Source organism: Suricata suricatta, chromosome 2, assembly GCF_006229205.1.
Source record: "Suricata suricatta isolate VVHF042 chromosome 2, meerkat_22Aug2017_6uvM2_HiC, whole genome shotgun sequence".
Classification (NCBI taxonomy): Eukaryota; Metazoa; Chordata; class Mammalia; order Carnivora; family Herpestidae; genus Suricata; species Suricata suricatta.
Genome location: NC_043701.1, coordinates 149,877,083 through 149,897,468, shown reverse-complemented (window position 1 = coordinate 149,897,468; position 20,386 = coordinate 149,877,083). Strand labels below are relative to the sequence as shown.

At 43.4% G+C, this 20,386-nt stretch overlaps 1 protein-coding gene across 8 annotated transcripts in view; it reads right to left on the bottom strand.

Annotated features, from left to right (window-relative positions):
- Positions 1-12,216, bottom strand: part of HNRNPF (heterogeneous nuclear ribonucleoprotein F) — a 19,412-nt gene extending 7,196 nt beyond the window's left edge. For 3 of the 8 annotated variants that reach the window (XM_029932170.1, XM_029932172.1, XM_029932175.1), the window contains exons 1-2: positions 12,135-12,216; positions 11,748-11,815 (exon numbers count right to left, since the gene is read on the bottom strand). The gene's annotated coding sequence lies outside the window, so the exon portion shown is untranslated. Of the gene's footprint in view, positions 1-426; positions 536-11,118; positions 11,217-11,747; positions 12,033-12,134 lie in introns of those variants that run through there. The other 5 variants (XM_029932173.1, XM_029932174.1, XM_029932176.1 and 2 more) reach the window with 5 other exon arrangements.
- Positions 12,217-20,386: the final 8,170 nt, after the last annotated feature.

Sequence of the window (20,386 nt, the reverse complement as noted above, 5' to 3'; positions counted from 1 at the left end):
GGGGGGGTAGTTTACGGAGGCGAGAGTGGGAAGTTCTCGGCCACCGAGGAAGGAGTGAGGTGGGGCCAGCGTTCAATGTCCCGGGTTCCCGGAGCCGCGGGGGAGGGGGCGGAGCTCCCCAGTCCGGGGACGGGGGGTGGGGGGGTTCTGGGGCGGCCAGGGAAGTTTCCCTGGACCCGTGGGGGGCGGAGCTCCTGAGTCGGGTCGGGGGGACTTCCTGGGGCAGAAGGGACGCGGGGGAAGAAGAGTTCCTGGGGCAACGAGGGGGAAGAAAGAGTTCCAGGAGCGGGCGGGGTGGGGGTGGGGAGTTGAGGAGGAGGGGGAAACGAGTTCCCTGGACTCGCGGAGGGCGGTGGGGGGTGTATTGGGGGCTGGGTGAGGGTGTGTGGGCGAGTGGGTGGGGGTCGTCCGCTCGCGGCGGCTCACCACGACGGGTCCGTAGTCCGGAAGGCCGACGCGCGGGGCTGCGTCCCGGAGGCAGAGGCCGCGTGACTGAGGGCGGCGGGCCGGACGTGGGTCACGGGGTGTAAAGGAGGAAGTGCCACCGACGGGCCCGCCAAGATGTCACCAATGGAAACGCGTCCTGCAGGTGCGGCCCGCGCGTTCGGCCCAGGCAGGAAGTGGGAGGGAGGAGGGGGGGGGGAGCAACGAGGAAGACCGTTCCGAGTGAGTTTTCAGGAAAGGTGCCAACACGGGGAAAAGTCCAGAGTACGAGCGCAGAAGAGGGGTAGTTCGGCACAGTTTAGGTGGAAGGAGAAACCGTGGACTCAAAAAAAAAAAAATCTCTTTAGAAGTTAGAATAGAAACTAACAGACAAAAGGGAGAACTTATTTGTATATAAAGGCTTGTTTTTATATATTTGGTCATGAACTCATAAATATTTTGCATCAATTCTCAAAATTTTAAAACTCGCAATTCTTAATACCCGAAAAAGAATTACATTTCATGCCGGAATTCAAACGATCTTGAAAATACTAAAGCAACTGCAGTGTGAACAGTGACTGATTTCAAAAAATTTAAAATTGGGGGCGCCTGGGTCGCTCAGTCGGTTGAGCGTCCGACTTCGGCTCAGGTCATGATCTCACGGACATTTTTGTTTATTTTACTTTTGTGAGAGACAGCACGGTTCGTGAGTTCGAGCCCGTGTTGAGCTCTGTGCTGACTACTCAGAGCCTGGAGCTTGCTTTCCGATTCTCGTGCTCTCTCACAAAAGTAAAATAAACAAAATTTTTTAAAATTTAGTTGTAATTATGGTGCTGTAATTTTATTTTTGGAGTCATTAAGAGATGTATTTGGTGTCTAAAATCTGTTTCTAAATCTGAGTGGGATTACAGATGAAACAGGGTCCATGACTTCGTAATTATTGAAACTAAGTGATGGGTACATGGAGTTTCATAATATTTTTGCCTCTACTTTTCTATTAAACACCTTTATTAATGAAATTATTTAAGAAAGGAAAATCTATGCATCTACTTACTGTAATTATGAAATTTAGGATTTGTAGGGTGGAGGGACCTACTAGATGAGAGAATGCAAAGCCACACTGGGGGAAATTCTACAAGGACAAATGAGTTCAGTCCATCAGAAAACAGCTCCAAGGGAAAAGACCAAGTCAACACCTAAGTTAATAAAAGCCTTTTAACAGGATCCATAACACACCAAGCGTATTTGAATTCTGAGTCAAAAACAAATATAAACATTTAAGAGATTTTGACGCTGACTAAAAACTTTAAGGTATTAAAGTATTATTATTTACTTATTTTAGATACAGAATTGTAGTTATGTTTAAAAAATGAATTTCTAGAGATTTCATTTGGAAGTACTGGAAGATGAAGTAGTTTGCAGAATTTGCTTAAAAATCCAGCCATCCCACGGTAGGTGAGACACAGACACTAAAAACTGAATTCAAGAGAAGTAAAACAATATTTGGAAGAATTAACCACAAAATTGTCTTGGTTTTGGGAAAATAGTCTACAGAACTAAGGTACCTTGCCTGCTTTGTAAGCATTTACTTCACCTTAAAGTTTATTTTGAGAGAGAGAGAATGCAAGCAGAGGGACAGAGAAGGAGCCAGAGACAGAATCCTCTGGCTCCTTATTATCAGTGCGGAGCCTCAGTGTGCTGGCTTGAACTGACCTGAGTCAAGAGTTGGACCCTTAACAACTGAGCCACCCAGGCACCCCTTAATTTCACTTCTTAAAATCCTCTTCACAACATATTCTTGGTTATCTATCTGATTGGTGTGCATTTTCTCACTTATTTGAATATATTTCTTGCAGTTAAGTAGTTTTACACATGCCTTCTTGGCTTAACTGGTTGGTGATGCTGGGGAGGCCACTGTTAATAATTTATCAGCCATGATAGGGTTCCAGCCCAGTGAAGGAACAACAAGTGCCGAAGACACAGAGGGGCATGTTGTGCTGAGACCAAGGAAAGAGGAAAGCAGAGAAGATCTGAGACCAATGAAAAGAGGAAGATCCTCCACACAGTTTAGAAAGCCTGGTTTGGTATTTTGTACTTTAGTCTAAGGCCAATGGGAAGTCATTTTATTGTTTCAAAATGGAATGTGGTGTAATTTGAGTTTTTGCTTTTCAACAGAACAGTTTAGCTGTTGTCTGGAAAACTAATGATGGGAACAGATGCATAGAGATGATATGGGAAGGAATGACACAAATTTAGGAAAAACTGGTAGAACCCTGCAATAAAAAACACTGTGGTAGGAATGAAGCAATTTTGAAAGGATTTGAGTGATGTGCAGTAGATACAATTTACCAAATTGGGAGTCATTAACTAAGAAATATTGTGCACTTACAAAATGAAGGCACTGTGCTAGGGCCACAGAGCAGTGGACTAGGAAATCAATAAGAAAGAAATGTGTATGATGACAAATTCTGAATGACCCAAAACTAGAAAACGGGGATTAATTTACACTGGGGATCTGAGGAAGTGACATTTAAACAAACCAGAGATTTGAGTGGGGAAGGGAGGATGTGAAACCTTTTTTCCCCTAGTAAATATGCAAGGTTGGAAAGTAGAGTTTAGGGGCACCTGGGCGGCTCAGTCCCAACTTCAGCTCGTCATGATCTCAGTTTGCGATTGGAGCTGTGCCCTGCATTGGTCTCAGTGTTGACAGCTCGGGACCTGGAGCCTCCTTCAGATTCTGTGTCACCCCCTCTCTCTGCCCCTCCCATCCTCATGCTGTCTCTCTCGGTCTTTCAATAATAAATAAAAATATTTTTTTTTTATTTTCTAGGGGCGCCTGGGTGGCTCAGTCGGTTGAGCATCCGACTTCAGCTCAGGTCATTATCGGAGCCTGCTGCCTATTCTGTGTCCCCTCTCTCTGCCTCTCCCCCTCTCTTGGTATCAAAAATAAATAAAACATTTAAAAAATTGAATTTCTTTAAATAAATGGAAAATTTAGAAAACCACGGGGGTTTTTTTGTTCCTTTGTACATTACCCTACTTTAATCCTCCCTCAATGCTTGTTCAAATTTTATTTTTTAAATGCAGCACCTTACCAGGATCTGTTTTTGTGTTGGTTGCTTTGTGGCACATCCTTTTTTTTTTTTTTTTTTAAGATTTTATATTTTTAGGGAGCCTGGGTGGCTCAGTCAGTTAGTTGAGCGTCTGACTTCAGCTTGTATCATGATCTCATGGTTTGTGAGTTCAAGCCCTACATTAGGCTCAGATCCTCTCACACCCCCCCCCCGCCCCTCACCTGCTTGCTCGCAAAAATAAGTAAAACATTAAAAGATTTTACATTTTTAAGTAATCTCTACACAGTAGTAGAATTTCTAGAGATTCAAACTTACAACCCAGAGATCAAGAGTCGTATTCTCTACCAACTGAGCAAGTCAGGAGCCCCATGGCGAATCCTTTTAATCTTCACATTCAGCTCTTATTAAAATAAAAAAAGACAATTTTCGGTATTTTTTCTGTTGCTTATGTCGGGTTTCCCACTTGAACAAAGATGGGCCTGGGGAAAAAGCAATTCCTTGCCAAGGGACAGTATATGAGCAGAGCCCAGACTCCTAATTTGTTATGGATAGTTTGAAAATTATATTGAAATTATATTGAAAACCAAGTGTCTCTCTTCTTACCAAGCAATTTTATAAAGTCAGTGGCTCTTAAACATTTCTTGCCTCAGACACTCTCTTGAGAATATGACCTCGGTCTGAACCAACTGCTTCAAGAATGCGCATCGCCACACACAGTTGTACCAAAACTTTCAAGGGGCTTATGCTTCTGAAGTGTGAGACTGCTTCAACTTTTTTTTAACATTTATTTTTGAGAGAGAGAGCCCGAGTGGGGAAAAGGTACAGAGAGAGAGGGAGACACAAAATCTGAAGCAGGCTCTAGGCTCCGAGCCATCAGCACAGAGCCCAGACACGGGGCCCAAACACACAAACTGTGAGATCATGACCAGAGCCACCTAAGCACCCTTGAAGTGTGAGAATCTGACTCTAACCAAGTTCAATACATAAAGCTATCTCAGTGCTATTAAAGAGAATCTATAGATGGATCATTAAATAATTAACATTTTAAGTGTTTACTGCTATTACTATATTTTTATCCACCAAAGAGGATATAGACAATCTGTAAGAAACAGGAAAGCTATTTTCCATTATCTATTAACTATTAAAAGCCCTTTAGTTTGTGTACTATAGCTAAGTCTGGGGTAACAACATACTGTTTCCCTCAGTGTTCATTTTGCAAAGTCTGGGTTAAATAAAAAGCTAAAACCATGTAATACAATGTTAGGTAAATTATAATGCCTGTTTTAAAATAAGGGACACATTTTTATCCAACACAGAACAAGCAACTCTTGCTCTATGACATTATCGACTGCATTCTACAGATGACTCAACAATCAAAATCCAAAGTTACCACAGAGAGGAAAAAATATATCAGGTGAAGTTTTCCTAAAAAGAAACACTGCTTTCTGACTTCCAATGCTGAAGATAAAATCTGTTCTCAAGTGAGGGATTCATCATCTCTATTAACCAGTAGTGCTCTCCCCATCCACAGTAGGAAATATGATTCTAGCCTAACCAAGAAATATGTAACAGGGGGAAGAGGGGAATCTGTTAAAATACAACTGCTAAGAAGACAGTCTCCGAACCACCTCCCCTATAAATTCTCCGGTAGAGCCGTCTCTTCCTCCTAAGAAGCTCCTGGGTGGGTGACCATTTAGACCCAACATTCAGGAAGGCCTGTGGGCTACCCCACAGTCTCGCAGAGCATGGCTGCAGTACATGCCCACAATCCCTTGAGCCTGGGGCTCTGTGGAGCGCTGACACCTTGCCAGGTCCCATGCAGCTGCCTGCCGGAGGACTGCTGTAGCACCCAGTGCTCAATGTTTGCTGTTCAGGGGACCAGAGCACACTGCCCTGGGCGAGTGGAGAACGGAACCAAGACGAATGGAACAGGACAATGCACATGAGTGGCTCAAGCACCCAGAGAGAATGCCATGCATTCAGACATCTTAAAACAGCAATTATCAGGAGATGAGAAGCGCTGAACAAAACCATCCATTTTTTAACAGGAAAAAATGAGCACTTTCAGATACTAAGAGAATATAAAACTTTTTAGTACTAACAATCAAATTTTGAGTTTATAAAATTAGTAATAAACTAAAAGGACAGCGGCCTAAAAAAACAAGTGCAAGAAATATCTCAAAACAAAGAGAAAAAACAGAAACAAAGGTAAAAAGACATGAAATTTGGAGGACACAAGATGTAACACGAGACAAAAGAAATAACATGTCAGTAATAGGGATTTCAGAAGGAGAAAGACACAAATAGAAGAGAACAGATAAAGAATGGAAGATTTTCCTGGCTTAAGATAAACGTGGTTGTGTGGCTCCCAACAGATATTTTTAAAAGATATAACCTAGGCATATGTTGCTAAAACTGCTAAATTTATAGAAAAAACCGCTTGGTAAAAGAACAATTTGGGTACAAAGGATAAAAATATGATAGCCGTTAACCACATGCCTACTCAACACTTGAAATGTGACAAGTACAAATTGACATGTGCTATAAAAGTATAAAACACACACCGAATTGCAAAGATTAAAACAAGAGCGAACATCTCAATTTTAAAATATAGACATGTTGGAATATTTTAGGTAATAGTTCATCAAAATACACACTAAGTTAAAATATTGAAACATCTCAACTCATTCTACAAAGCCAGTATTACCCTTCTTTCATGGGCTGAAAATTTCATCATTAGAGTAGGCCATAATCCATTCTAGCTTGTGTCCTTCTAAAAAGGAGAAATTTGGACACAAACAAGAAGAGGCAAGATACAGAGAGAAGACAGCCCTCTAACAAACCAAGAAGAGAGGTCTGGAATATATCATTTCCTCATGGCCTTCAGAGGGAGCCAACCTTGCTGATGCCTTGATCTAGGACTTCTGACCTCCATAACTACAAGACTATAAAAATTTCTGTTAAGACACCCAGTCTAGAGTACTTTGTTATGACAGCCCTAACAAACTACACACACTGATACCAAAACCAAACAGACTTCACAGGAAGAGGTAACTACATTCTAACATGTCTTATGAGTAAAGGTGCAAATTTCCTCAACAAAATACTACAAACTGAATCAAGCTACATGTAAGAAAGGTTATACACTATGCCCAAATGAAATGTATCCCAAGAATGCTTAAGGGTGTTTCAATGTAAAATGTTCTTGAATTAGGTAGTAGTGGTGGTTTTTTACAACGCTGCAAAATTACTAAAAACCTCTCATTTGTACTAAGTGAGCTGTATCGTATGTGAATTAAAAATGAAATAAATTACATTTGTCATTCATATTCTATTAACGCAATTCTAACCAAATATGTGTAAAGCAGAACAAAGACCCTTGGAGATGTCAATGGATCATCTTTGCAATGCAGGTGGAGTTAGCAGGAATGAGTGTAACAGAAATTTGTAATATTCATAGTTAAGTGAGGATTTCTGTAAAAGAGGCCTACGGTCTGAGAAACTTAAGAGGAGTTCAGAATTTTCCATTCTAGTATTTTCTTTAACTCATTAATGATGATAACTCTTTGTACCATTTAAGAGATCTTTTTCTTAGCGCAAGTCCATAATGGGTTTTTTTTTTAAAACATGTAAAGCTTTGTTGTTTTCATCTGCATATTTGTTTTGATCAACGATCAAACCTGGAATTGATTTTCCATTTCCAAGAGTGTTAGAATTAGTTTACCAAGTTTCACAGGCTAATTTCTGCTCATGAACTGAGAAATTATCAGCCAACCAAATCCAGCAATACACAAAGCAACAATCATGACCAAGCTGGGTTAATTCTAGGAATGCAACTGTAGCTCATCATTTCAAAGTCAATCCCTACAATCTGTCACACTGACATATTAATGAAGGTAAAATGAGTTAACTAAGAATTTGTCATGTTTTATGAGAAATGTTAAGAAATATCCTACAAAATAGAAGGAAAAAATAGATTAATTCCACAAACTGGAAGTAGGGAAAATTTTCCTGACCATGAACCCAAACCCAGAATATGTGAAAATACTGAAAAATTTAGTTACATAAATACAAACCCCAAGACAAAAACCTCCAAACTATGATTAGCTTAAAAACACTAAGCTAAACAAAAACACCAGTGCTAAGCTAAACAAAAACACCAGTGCTAAAGTGGGAAAGATACTTCCATTTTTTCCCCAAAGCATTAATATCCCTAATATATAAAGAGCATCTAAAAAGAGACAAAGTTCAACTACCCAAAAAGGAAAATGGACTAGAGATTATAGTAGACAGAAAAAGAAATTACCTTTAACATGAAAAGATGCTCAACTTTACCATTTCAGATAAAACTTGAAATGAAGTTAACAGTTAAAATACCTACCATACTGGCAAAAAACAGAATTTTGAAAACACATTCCCTTGGCAAGGCTAAAGATAAGCAAGTACTTTCAAATACCGGTTGTGGAAATATTAAATGGCCCAAAAAACAAGCAAAGACACCTGCAAAGGCTATTCATCTGGGCTCTACTTCTAATAGGAAAAGGTTAGGACCAACCCAACTGCCTACAATTAGAAGTCCAGTTGAATAAACTTTGGTGAACCCATTTAATAAGGAAGGTAGGTATCAAAGGCCACTGCAGTTGTCAAAGTCAGGAACCAATTTGAAGGGCTCCCAATGGCCAGAAATTAGAATATTTGTACACCAAATTATATGACTAAAAGCCACAGTGGATTAAAACACATAATGATAACAGAAAAAGGGTCTTTGGCACATGCTAGAGATTCAATAAATTATATTAGATACTGATTAATAAAAGGAATTAATCAAAACAACCTGCCATTTATAAAGTACAACTTACAGTAATCAAATGATTAACAAAAAAATGTCCTCCCTATAGAAGTATTCCTAATAAATGAGAAGGGGGGGGCGCCTGGATGGCTGTTGGTTGGGTCTGACTTCGGTTCAGGTTTGTGGATTCGAGCCGGCGCAGGGCTCTGTGCAGACAGCTAGCTCAGAGCCTGGAGCCTGCTTCAGCTTCTGTATCTCCCTCTCTCTCTGACCCTCCCCTGCTCATGCTGCCTCTCTCTCAATAAATAAATAAATAAATAACTGTAATCATCATCATAATAATAATAAATGAGAAGGAATATTAAAAGGATCACTATTTTGGAAACATCAACAAAAGATCCATGGCTCCTAACTTCACAAAGACGGAAGCACCAAGAAGTGCCTCAGGCAGGAGTACCTAGCCTGTCCAGTGAAGTATTCCAAAAAGAAAATCTCAACAGAACCAGAACTACCATTTTACAAGAAATGCAGGTCAGAGATTCAAACACCATTGAATGTAATCAGAAAAACCCAAAGCCTGAGGGAAGGAACTCTATGACACTCTACCCAATTCAACAAAGAATACTTCTAGATTGCACTAATCTTGCCACACTTAAAATGTGGCTGGCACAACTGAGATGTGCTGTATGCACTGGATCTTGAAAAAATATATATAACTTAAAATTACATGAGCAAATATTTTGTATATATTACATGAAACTAAATTATTAGGATGAACTATACTGGTTTCTTTTTAGTACTAAAAAATGTGAAATTACCTATGTGGCTTGCATTGGATTTCGCTGGGACACCAGTGCTCTGGATTAAAACAATGAGAGCTACATCTACCAAGTACAAGATGTGACCTTGTCTAGATTCCAATTGGAGCCAGCTGTAAAAAAAATATACAGTCAGGTACATTTAAACATGGGGTACTTGATGATCTCAAAAGAATTATTTCGTCAGGTGTGATAATGGTATTGTAGTTTATTTTTTTTTAATCCGTGGAAATGTTAAGCTATTTATAAATAGAAGCCTTATTATGTCCGGAATTAGTTGTAAAGTAGACTGGTCTTAGGTGAGGCCTGATTCTCCTCTGACTAGCCTCTTGTCTTCCACAAGAACAGCAATTCAGGGCAATAAGCTGGGGGCAGGGTCCTTGACAGAGTAGGGCTGTTCCTGTCACACAGACCTGAGTCCTAATTCCCAGCTGCATCCCTCCCCTTCCCCGGAAGTGACTTCATTTTCCCCTTTGGCCTCCATTTTCTCATCTGTAACAGGGATAATAGCAATATGCCCCCTTACAAGGCTACTCACGAGCATGTGACTTAAAAACATGGTAAAATTCCTAGCTCTGTGCCTAGACCCTGTAAGGGTCAATAAACGTACTTCTACAAAAAGAACTGGAGCTCAGATTGAGGAGGAGACCTCCTCCCGTTTTTGAAATCCCTCCAGGAACTTACCCCGGATGGGCACCATAGGTCTCCAGAGTCTCCACAATTTTGGCCACATCTGACGACTAACCTATTTATTTAATCAATCTTTTCACTGAAATCAATTCACACTTTTACCCGAGTATCTTATGTTTAAAGGGAGCTTTGTAACAATACTCTGAAGTGAAAACCAGCCACTTGTCAATTAAAAAAAAAAGCAATACCACAAAAAGAATGTTAAAACTGAAAAAAATAAAAAGGAGACCATAATATACAATAAACCAAACCAATTTACAGAAATGCATACAGGCATAAGAGCACAGTCCCTAAAGATGGACTCGCTTAAATATTTGTAATTAGTAACATCAGCAATCTCTCCCAGTATTCATAGTAAGAAAATTTACGCACATGTTAAAATGACGAATCTTCCATAAAAATTAACACTGAAAACATCACATCACTTTTCACTGACATATCCTAATATTTTATCTAACCTGAGATATTTTCATTCTCACTAAAAATTCAGAAACAAAGTTAACCTTTAAAAACGTGACTAAAAGTAATAGTGAGAATTACATTAAGATAGGTAATTTCGACGTCGTTTTGAACTGAAAAAAGTATCTGCAGTCTTCAAACCTCTTCCAGTTCCCCCAGGTTCCGGACACCTCGGCGCCCGTTCCCCCCCCCCGCCCCCCAATCCGGCGGTTTCCCCCCCTTAGCGCGCTGCCGCTCGCGGGCTCCTCTCCCGCCACGCACGCGGCCCGCAGGGGCAGGCAGGAGGCGCGGACGGCCCACAAATAGTTGTGAGAACTAGAGAAAGCAGCACGCTGTTTCGTCCTAGGGCCCCCGGGGAAGGAAACTACAGCGAAGGGCGTCCCGCGGGCAGGCGGGCCGGCGGGCCGGGACCGAAGGGGCACCGGGATGGGGTCCTGCGGGAGCTGGAAAGGGGCGGGGGGGGGGGTCTCCCACGCCGGGGAATTTGTCTGGCAGGCAGCTGGTGGGGGGTTCCTGAGAGCCCCTTAAAGGTACAGATCGACAGGGAGGGGCCTCCCAACCGTTTCTATGAAAGACCAGGATCGGTCGAGTCCCCGCGCGACTCGCTCGGCGTCACTAGGCCGCCCAGAGCCACTTTCAAGTGAACCACACGGGCACACTGAAGGTAGAGGGCGCAGCGCGAGCGCCGGCGGAGTCCAGAAGTTTCTTAGGCGCAGTCAAGAATAAGCAAAAAACATATTCAAGGATACAAAGAAATAAAGCACAGGGAGAAAGAAATGGCCGATTAAGCACGCTCGGCATAAGCGTGTTCACCAGCCAAAGACAACGGAACCAAAGAGTTTTATCCAAAAAGCAAACACTATACCTCTAAGGGCAGGAAACAAACGCAGACCGGCGACCAGAGCACACACGCCGCCCGGAGAGGAAGAAAAGGCCGCAAAGATCGAAAGCGGAGGCTCAGCGAGCGGGAACGTGGGAGGGGGGAGGAGTCAGCTCCCAACCAGTCTGGCGCAACTCAACCACGTGAAAGTACTGCTTTCATTTTTAAATGAAGCCCTTCTCCCACGTACGCCGGGTCCCCTCACGGTACTTCTGGCAGGGGCGCTCAAGCTCTGCTTTCCCTGGAGTCCGTACAAGGCCTTTTCTCCCTTCTTCGCCGAGGGCCCTGCCTCCCAGGTCCTAAATCTCAGCCCGGAGATCCAGTCTTCTCGAGAGTAAGGCCCTGGATCTGAGCCCCGTGGTCCAATCCCCGAGTGTAAAGCCCCTGACCTCTGACATCACCTCCCCCGACCCCAATTCTCAGCTCCGCAGTCCCCAGCCCGTGTGCCCAGCCTCCATTCGGCCCCTGCATGCGAACCCTTGACTTCAGACCTAGCCTCCACTCCAACCCCAAATCTCAGCCCCACTGTTCCCACTCCCAGAGGGCCCAGTTCTCCGTCGGTCCCAGTTGTGAGGTCCTTCAGCCTCGGACCCGCCGCCCGTCCCGCCCCTCACCTAGGGCTCCGAGTCTCCACGCTCCCGCTCTTCTTCACATCCGGCACCACGGTCGTCCCTCCGAGCACCTAGAGGGTGGAACGCGGGGAACTTGGCAGTTGTAGCGGAGGCAGTTGAGGCTTGTTTACCATCACCATGGAAACCCCTGGCAGCGCGCCCTGGGCGGGGCCTCCGAGAGGCGGGGTCTGGCGCGCGGTAGGCCCGAGCGCACAACTCCCGCCCGTCGGGCGCACGAGGCGCTACCAGCAGCCCCGCTATTCTGGACTTGCCTGGACCCCGCTCGACCCAGCACCCCAGCACCGGGAGCAGCAGCCCCGAGAGCCCGCGCCCCCGCCCCACTTCCGGCCGCCGGCGTGACCGCCAGCCGGTTTCCCCACGGAACCCCACCTTCTTCTCCAGGAAGACGCCGCGCAGTGCTACTTCCAACGCGGAGCCGGAAAGACGCAAAGAGCACGTCGGAGAGGGGCGGGGCTTCCGCGGCTGGCGTCCGGGGGCGGGGCTGCAAGGGCGCCATTGTGACGCAAATTAAGTAGAGCCAGGGATTGGTTGGCTGGGCGCGTGGCAGGCCAGGCCTGCGTAGGCGGGGACAAAGCTCGGACGGGTGCGGTGGATCCTCCTGAGCCCTTCTCAGTGAGGGCGGGTGACTGATGACCCGTATTAAGCCCCAAAGGATACTGACTCAGAGTACCCCCACCAAACAGTGAGCCCAGAGGACTCCTGGATTGAGGACAAGCATGGGAAAGAAAATGAGAGTTACTACCTGTCGAGAAAAAAAATAGGGAACTGAGAACGCCGAGAGGGATAAAAGCGGCCCGATTGGAAGATTTAGGGAAGGATTAACAGGTTTACTGAGGTTGCTCACGTAATTATCACTTGGGCTGAAAAGCCTTCATTCTCTGAAGGTGACCCAGAAGACCCAGGGAGAATGCTAGGTTTTCAGTCACAGAACACTTGAGACTACAGGCTGCATGGAAATGGCGACCCAGCTTGAGTCGATGGAGATTTTCTTGATGTGTTCTGGGGTTAATTATTACTATCATTTTATTTTAGGAGACTCTCTTCATATAAAAGGAAGAGATCACGGCATTCATTCATTCATTAGGTTAAGCAGATTATTTTTAAATCACTGGTTAGGGGCTCTTGGGTGGGTCAGTCTTTAAGCTTGTTAAGCTTTTGATTTCAGCTCAGTCAAGATCTCAAGGTTCCTGAATTCAAGCCCCACAACTGGTTCTGTACTGACATTGCAGAGCCTGCGGGGGATTTGCTGTGTCCCTCTTTCTCTGCCGCCTCTCTCTCTCAAAAATAAACAAGAAAAGAACAGTATATTTAAAAGAAAAATAACTGATTAAATTACGGGAATGCCTGGAGTAGTGGCAGATGATGAGTGGATGACAATATTAGAGGAAGGAGAGGTTTGTCAAAAAAAAGTTGATTCCAGGAAAGAAAAATGAAAAGAGCAATCAGAGGGGGTGAAAATATACAAGGAGAAAGTTGAGGCAAAATTAGAGAAAAAGAGTCCTACAAAAATCAGGTATTCTTGGGAGACCCTGCAATGACTGTCAGCTCATTCTATAGAGAAGCCTGTTTCTGGAGAGAACATGTAAGCAGACAATCTGGGGCAAATATTAAGATTGTACCAAAAAATAGTTCTTCAGTAGTAAGGGATTGTGAAGCCAGATCCAAAAAAATATGTTCATGTACACAATTCATTGACTGTGAGCCAAATTGGCTCCTTGATCCCTCCATCAATAGTCTTTTGAGGGCTTCTCTGAATGAAAAGATTAGGGCCTTGGACTGATTTTGAGCCTTCCTCTGGTCCTAGGAATCATCCCAGGTGTCTGCTATATATTTTTCAGAGACGAGAGCCAACAGTCATACATAGACACTCTTTCACAGTGGGGGCTGGAATTGCTCACACTAGTGCCACAGATTCAGGCCTTTTCCCACAAGTGTCCAGTTCGTGTCACCAACTGGAAAATGCTTGCCCACACCTGGTCTACTTGGATCACCTCAGCTGTGGGGTCTTAGAGCCCTCCATTTTTTTCACCTCTGTGTCCAAAAAAGTGTCTCAACTAAGCGCTGAAATCTACAAAGACGTGTTTTTTTCATTGTTGAGAGTACATGCAGAGAGGTGCACCTTTAAGGTTTGTGGTTTACAAACAATGGAGGGGTGCCTGGGTGGCTGGATTGGTTAAGTGTCCAACTTTGGCCCAGGTCATAATTTCCCAGTTCATGAGTTTGAGCCCCGCATCGGGCTCTCTATTGTTAGTGCAGGGCCAGCTTCAGACACTCTGCCTCCCTCTCTATGCCCCTCCCCTGCTCATGGTCTCTCTCAAAAATAAATAAACATTTAAAAAATAATAACAAAAAAAACCCAAATAAAAGCAATTGAATTTACCACAAATGAAGGTGACCCCAAGATGTATCCTAGCACAGACTGACGTGCCTTTGTATTTCCTGTTGTTTATGTAATTAGATTATCACAAATTAAATATCTTTCAACAAATATTTTAAGCAGGTTTCTTATTTTTTTTGAGAGAGAGAGCATGCACAAGCAGGGGAGGGGCAGAGAGAGGAGAACAGGGGATCCAAAGTGCGCTCTGGGCTGACAAGGGAACGCTGGATGCAGGCTCAAACCCACCAACCTCTAGATCATGACACTGAACCAGCCAGGTGTCCCAAGGAGCTTATTTTTAAAACTTAGAGGCACCTGGATGGCTCAGTGTGTTAAGTGTCCAACTCTTGATTTCAGCACAGGTCATGATCCCAGGGGTGTGGGATTGAACCCTGGGGCAGGCTCCACAGAGCCTACACAGAGCCTGCTTAAGATTATCTCTCTCAGGGCTCCTGGGTGGCTCAGTCGGTTAAGCATCCAAATTCGGTTTAGGTTGTGATCTCGCAGTTTGTGGTTTGAGCCCTGTGTCAGGTCTGTGCTGACAGTTTGAAGCCTGGAGCCTGTTTTGGATTCTGTGTCTTCCTCCTTCTCTGCCCCTCCCCCCACTGTCTCTCTCTCAAAAATAAACATTAGAAACAATTCTCTCTCTGCCTCTCTCCCTTGTTCGCACTTCCTCTAGAAAATAAATTAAAAAATAAAGTCCTTTGGAGAAGCCACTGGTCCATAACAAATGGTACAAAAGTTTGTATTGTCTGGAGTCTATTAAAATTTTCTAGTTACTACCTGTTTAAAGAACACTTTACCCATTAAGCTTTGCCCCCCTCCCTTCCCCACGAGTGTGTCAATGGGTAGGCAGGATCCCAAGGCTCAGAGAAGGCTTTTACTCAAAGCCATAGTATCTGTCAAAAAGCAGTAACAATAGCTTACATGTATTGTACCTTCACTGGTACAGTCTGAATATTCAGTCTCATTTAACCATCACAGCAACCCAGCAATCGGTCTTATTACCACCATCACCATGTAGTGGAAAGAGACTGAGGTACAGAGTCACTAAGGTAACTTCCCTATGGTCACTCAGCTTGTGGATGGCAGGGCTAAATGCTGGCACTCTGAGGACTCGGATTCTATGGTATGCACTCTTAACTGCGGTGGTAACTGACTTCACCACTAGAAAAGCATTAGTGCTGCCTAAGGTGCATTTTTCTTTTTCTTTGCTGTTGATGTAAAAATAATGTAACATTATTTTCGCTTCAGGTGTACCACATAAGTCAATGTTTGCATGTACTACAAAGTGATCACCACAGGAAGTCTGGTTACATCTGACACCATACAACTGACCTCCTCCACAAAGGTGCATTTTTCTGGATTGGTCAAAAGAAAACGTTCCAGATGAGGCTGAACCCAACAGAGAGAGAGAGATCATCCAGGCTGGCTCACAAGCGCTTTTTCTGGCTCCCTTTCCCGTTGAGAGAAGAAAAGAATGAAGTAAAAAGGTAAATTGAGTTGTCCAGCAGCAGCATAAATCCTGTCCAAATGTAATGTTTCTCTCTGAGGCTGGCTGCTCTGGTAGGCAGAGATGAGGGATGAGATAACCCAGGTGGGATGCAGGTGAGTTCAACAGACACAGCCTCATCTGGATCGTTTTCTTTTGACCAATCCAGAAAAATGCACCTTTGTGGAGGAGGTCAGTTGTATGGTGTCAGATGTAACTAGACTTCCTGTGGTGATCACTTTGTAGTACATGCAAACATTGACTTATGTGGTACACCTGAAGCGAAAATAATGTTACATTATTTATACATCAACAGCAAAAAAAAAGAAAAATGCACCTTAGGCAACAACTAATGCTTTTCTAGTGGTGAAGTCAGTTACCACCACAGAAGGCTGGATCCCTGGGTTATTTGCAGTTCAGGGATTACTTTGCAGTTATTCAAATGGCACTCTAGTAAGTAGTGAAAGAGGGAATACAGTACACCTCTTAGCTTGATAGGTACTTGCTTGACTTTTTTTGTTTATTTGTTTTTTTGTGTTTTGGGGGTTTTTTTGCCCAGCAAGACTGTAGGTGGACTGGTCGATACTGGGCAATATTGTGTGGCTGCTCTTTGACCATTTCCTCATCAGGGCTAGCCAGGAAAAAGCTCTGGTTTGGATGTTGGTGAGTTAAGGTCTATCTTCATTCTGAGTTGTAAGCTTTTAGCTGGATTATGAGTTTTCCCACCCAAAAGTATGTACAGTTAGATGCCTTCATTTCTATGGGGCCTCAGGAGAATCAGGAAACTTCATATGGATCAAGATGTGGATCAAGATGTACATCAAGATGACATTGAGATGTCAATTATACCTCAAAAAGTAGAAAGATAAAAAAAAGATGTGCTAGGTGCCAGGCAGTTTGAAGTTCCTCTCTGCCTCCTTTTCTCTCAGTAACTTTCATTTTTTAAAAGATATCTTTAATGTTTATTTTTGAGAAAGCACAAACTGGAAATGGGCAGAGAGAGAAATGGGGACAGAGGAGGATCAGAAGAAGGCTTTGTGCTGACAGCAGAGAGCCCAATGCAGGGTTAGAACTCACGAACTGTGAGATCATAAACTGATCCAAAGTCAGATACTTAACTAACTTAGCCACCCAGATGCCCCAGTAACTTTGATTTTATTTATTTTTTTAATAATTTTTTAAAATATTTTAAATATTTTATTTATTTTTTATACAGAGAGAGACAGAGCATGAGAGGGGGAGGGGCAGAGAGAGGAGGAGACACAGAACTGGAAGCAGGCTCCAGGCTCTGAGCTGGCTGTCAGCACAGAGCCTGATGCGGGGCTTGAACCCACGAATGTGAGATCTGACCTGAGCCGAAGTCGGAGGCTTAACCGACTGAGCCACCCAGGCGCCCCGTAACTTTGATTTAAAAAAAAAATTATGGCATATTTAGGGGTGCCTCAGTTAAGCATTTGACTTCAGCTCAGGTCATGATCTCACAGTTTGTGAGTTTGAGCCCTGTATCTGGCTCTGTGCTGGCAGCTCAGAGCCTTGAGCCTGCTTCACATTCTGAGTCTCCCTCCCTCTCTCTCCCCTCCCCTGCTCCCACTCTGTCTCTCTCTCAAAAATAAATAAACATTAAAAAAATTTTTTTTTAATTATGCAACATTTAAAACATGCAGAAAATTAGACATTGTACAGATGTAAGAAATGTCGACATATTGACTATTTCACTGTTTGGGAACAAAAAATTACAGCTAAACAAGTGCTTTTGCTGTTTTCAACTCTAAAAAACATTGGGGCGCCGGGGTGGCTCAGTCGGTTAAGTGTCTGACTTCAGCCCAGGTCATGATCTCACGGTTAGTGGGTTTGAGACCCACATCAGGTTCTGTGCTGACAGCTTAGAGCCTGGAGCCTGTTTCAGATTCTGTGTCTCCCTCTCTCTCTGCCCCTCCCTTGTTCGCACTCTGTCTCTCTCTGTCTCAAAAATAAATAAACATCAAAAAAAAATTTTAAAACAACAAAAATAAATGTTAAACATTTTTAAAAGAAATATTAAAAAACAATTTCTATAATACAAATTTTGAATGATGAAATATTTCAAAATTTGAAAAACATTGAAGATAATATGGTCAATAGGGAGTATAAAACTTTTGGGATCAGAGAGGTAACAATATGTGTGATCATTTACATAAAGTTTTTAAAAGAATATTGCTTGCTATGATATAAGATTGTATGGGTCCTTGTGTGCTATCTTGATCAAGTTTTAAGGCCCTGGCTAGAGGCTGTTCAGTTTCTCTTCCTGAACAACTCATTAAGTCTGCAACACTAAACATCTCCCTTATCTGACATATACTCTGGACCAACATACACCTACCCTAATTACCCCAGCACCAAGTATCAGGCATTCTGGGACAGCCCCTGTGCCCCAGAGCCTACTGAAATTATTCAAATTAGCCCATCTTAAACCTGTTCGCCCTGTCTAACCCTTTCCTTCCAGCCAAAACCACAATAAAAGTGCTTGCCTTGGAGGAGTTCCCCCTTGCTCTGCCTCACGACCAACCTGGTGCTTCCCCTGAGTGGCCTTGGATGTCATGACGTGTTCTCCCCTGAGAGCTATGAGTACACAAAATGACAAAACTGTTTTCTCTCTCTTTTTTAAAAAATGTTTGTTTATTTGTGAGAGTGCACAAACAGGGGAGGGGCAGAGAGAGGGGGAACAGAAGATCCGAAGCGGGTTCACTGACAGGCTGACAACATGACACCAGCAAGCCTGATGTGGGGCTCGAACTCATGAACAGCGAGATCATGACCTGAGCCAAAGTCAGATGCTCAACTTGACTGAGCCACCCAGGCGCCCGTTTTCTCTCTCATGATCAGCATCTGACTTCACCATACCTCACCCAAGGTAATATGATGAAAACAATTCCTTCCCAGTGTGGCTTCTGTTTCAAAACCATCATGGTTGGATGGGTGGGAGGGAGCCAGCATTGAGGTTGCTGCATCAGCCCCACAATCCCCTTACCCCGCAGGACTAGTGCCTTATTAGGGAGTAGCCTCTCCTACTTCCAGTTCTTCATGACAGACTTTGTGCCTCCCAGGGCAAGTGAGCAAGGAGGCCAGAGTTGGCCAATGACTCTTGACTCCCTGCATGTGGGGCAGAGGTGACAAGACAGAAGTGTGGACACAGGCCTTGGGGGTTCCAGTCCCTGTGAGAGCCGAATATATGCTAAGAATTTTCATGATCTATGCTTTTGTCAGAAGTTCTCTCTTTCTCTTTTTTTTAATCACTTGAGAATTATTAAGCAGCAGTGGTACCCTGCTAACATGTACATTTTGACTATTTTTTTTATAAAAAAAATAACCCCCAAATTTTATCCTGCGAAATTGGAACAAATTTCAGATTTTTATGTTCATAATGGGAGTTGTGAATAATGTTGACTTTGAGGGGTACCTGGGTGGCTCAGTCAGTTAAGTGTCTGACTTTGGCTCAGGTCGTGATCTTGTGGCTCATGAGTTTGAGCCCTGCATCAGGCTCTGGGCTGACAGCATAGAGCATGGATCCTGCTTAGGATTCTGTTTCCCTCTCTCTCTGCCCCTCACACACCCATGCTCTCTCTCTCCTTCAAAAATAATAAACATTAAAAAAATTTTTTTTAAATAATGTTGACTTTGAAAGTTTTTGACCTACAACAGAAAAAAAGAGGGGACAGTTGTAAGTTAAAGTTGAGTAAAGTGGTTTGGTATGTGAGTAGCAATGGGAGGCACAGAAAAAAAACATAGAAAGAAAAGATAGGGCTTACTCTAATGTACAAGGAGGAAGAAAACAAAAATTAACTGTATTAGGGTGCCTGGCTGGCTCACAGTTAAGTGTCCCGTGGAGGCTGCTTGAGATTTTCTCTCACCCTCTCTTCCTGCCCCTCCCCTGCTTGTGCTCTATCAAAAAATCAAAAAACAACAACAACAAAAAACAACAAAACAAAACAGCCTGTATCACAGCCTCAAATCAAGAATCACTAACATGTCCTAAACTCTTGTTCTTTTCAGGGCATACCAAGATGCAGGCCACATGGAGTACTAGAAAGAAATAGAGTCAGTGGCTTCATGCTGTAACTGCCTGGTTAAGCTGAAGGATATTGCCCAGAATTCCCTTCCCTGTGTGTTTCCATTTGGGGAAGGGGCTTCAAGAGAGCTCCTTGTGTGAGGTTTCAGGCAGCAGAATCTGTGGTTCCTTACCATCCTAGGTGGGTGGCAGCAGCTAGCCTAATAGCCACTATTCCTCCACTGTGGCCTCCATTTACTTTACCACTCCGGGGCCAGGTGTGTGTTTAGCTCAAGGAAGAAGGGTTTTCTGCTGGATACTCACACAACCAAGGTCAGAGGCAGGAACAAGGAGAACTAAGGTGGATTTTAGCTTCATCTCTGACTTATGAGTTCCAGCCGTTCTTGCTGTCTTCAATTTACATTGACCTTCCCTTGTAGACAGTGACTGCTTAACCAGGTCCCACAGAGGCATAACTTTCAAATCCCTGTAATGTATTGTATATACACATACCCTGATGGTACTCTTCCTGTCTTTGAACCTTGATAGATATGGAAAGCTGCTCAAATTTTTTAGTTGTGTTTATATAATTGATGGGTATTTAATGACATAGCGGAGTTTTTAGTTCCCTCCTACTTAATATACTGGGAGAGATAAATCACCTGATCTGATAAGCAGTTTAATTCTGCTGCTTTCATGACATGTAGCAGCAGAATTTTCTTTTTTAG